Raw genomic sequence first — 1,700 nt, forward strand, 5'->3', positions numbered from 1 at the left:
AAGGTGTTTTCCCGCAGAAACATTCCCACGAAGGATAGCTGGTATGGTATGGTCCAACTGGATGAAGCGATCCGCGGCAATGTGACCAGACCCATCCTTCGCAACACCTCAGCACAGAGTGACACTTGGTGTTTGTGTACTGGGGCTCCACACACAGCTTGGTGCAGCTGCACACAAAGGTGGTCATCAGGATGAGGGCTACGTTGGGTACATTTTTCCCGCACTTGCCCAGAGGTTTGAACATCGTGTCCCTCCCGCCCTGGTCCATTTTAGATCTCCAGATGATGCAGTTGAAGTCACCGCCTAGGATGACCGGCCTGGACGTCGCCAGCAGCAGTGGGAGCTGCTGGAAGACGGTCAGCCGCTCGCTGCGTTGTACCGGGGCGTACACGTTGATCAACCGGAGCGGAGCGTTGTTGTACATCACGTCTGCTACGAGGAGGCGGCCGCCCACCACCTCCTTTACTTCGGAGATGGTGAAGTTACCTCCCCGCAGCAGAATACCCAGGCCGGAGGAACGGCAGTCATTACCCCCCGACCAGATCGATGGCCCGTGGGACCACCATCGCGACCACTGCCTGTAGGTGCTGAGGTGTGGTATTCCACACTCCTGCAGAAACAGTAGGTCAGCTTTGAATTTGGTTAGGTAATCAAAGGTTGAAACACATCGCGTAGTAGATTTAATGCTACGCACATTAATGGAAGCAATTCTTGCACCCATTTTTTACTGAAAATTAGTTGTTGCTTCCCATACCATTTGTCCTCGCCTCCTTGATGAAGGGTCACTGACCCGAAACGTTAACTCTGCTTCTCTTTCCACAGATGCTGCCAGACCTGCTGAGTGGTTCCAGCATTTCTTGTTTTGATTTCAGATTTGCAGCATCCGCAGTATTTTGCTTTGATCTCGCTGTCTCTTGCTGGTTTGCTCAGTACCTTTCTCTGTCTGTTCCTTTCTGAGTCCTGATAATATCTTCCTGGTTTTCTGTGTGTCTTTCTCTGCCTGCCTCATTGTCGGTGCTGTTACTCAGTGTCCTTGTGTCATTGTGCAGTGAGGGTGAGTCCGTCAGCACGTGTGTTGCTGAGTCCGGGATTCTTGAGAAATCCGACTCCAATCCTATTTCTATAAAAACTTTGGGGAAATGAACATATTTCACTAACAGGCAGCTGAAATTTAATGCAGCAGTTAGCAGAGTGGTGCAGTGGAAGCGTGCTGGGCCCATAACCCAGAGGTCAATGGATCGAAACCATTCTCTGCTATTTATGTTTGGTAATAATACAAACAGTTCACTTTCAAAACATCAAGTATTTACCCATAATAACAAGATGCTTCCAAAGGCACTCTATTGCAATCAGCTTCTTCTTTCTCGTGAACACATCAATCAGTAACAACTCACTTGTGCTCACTCGAACACAAGCTGCAAACACGGACATGCCGAGTCTCTCCCACTTTGTCAACCCCTTCCTGCAGAGCATCCTCTCCACCACCAGATGGTGATGTTGGCCACAATAAAACCAGGACAAATGGTCACAATGGGGAGACGGTCAGTGACAGAAAATAAAACAATAACAGGAAAACCTTTACACAACAACAGGGTACATCTTTACACAACAGGAAATACCTTCAGATAACAGGGAGAACACAATCATACAAATGCCTTGTTTCTCCATCTCAGTCTCGTTGCCTCTCTCTCTGTCCCTCA

The 1,700-nt window shown here is 48.7% G+C and overlaps 1 non-coding gene across 1 annotated transcript; it reads left to right on the top strand.

Annotated features, from left to right (window-relative positions):
• The first annotated feature begins 1,185 nt into the window (after positions 1 to 1,185).
• Positions 1,186 to 1,257, top strand: trnam-cau (transfer RNA methionine (anticodon CAU)). Its single transcript has one exon. It is a non-coding gene; the product is annotated as a tRNA-Met (tRNA).
• Positions 1,258 to 1,700: the final 443 nt, after the last annotated feature.

The sequence above is a fragment of the Heterodontus francisci genome, unplaced genomic scaffold, assembly GCF_036365525.1.
Source record: "Heterodontus francisci isolate sHetFra1 unplaced genomic scaffold, sHetFra1.hap1 HAP1_SCAFFOLD_43, whole genome shotgun sequence".
NCBI lineage: Eukaryota > Metazoa > Chordata > Chondrichthyes > Heterodontiformes > Heterodontidae > Heterodontus > Heterodontus francisci.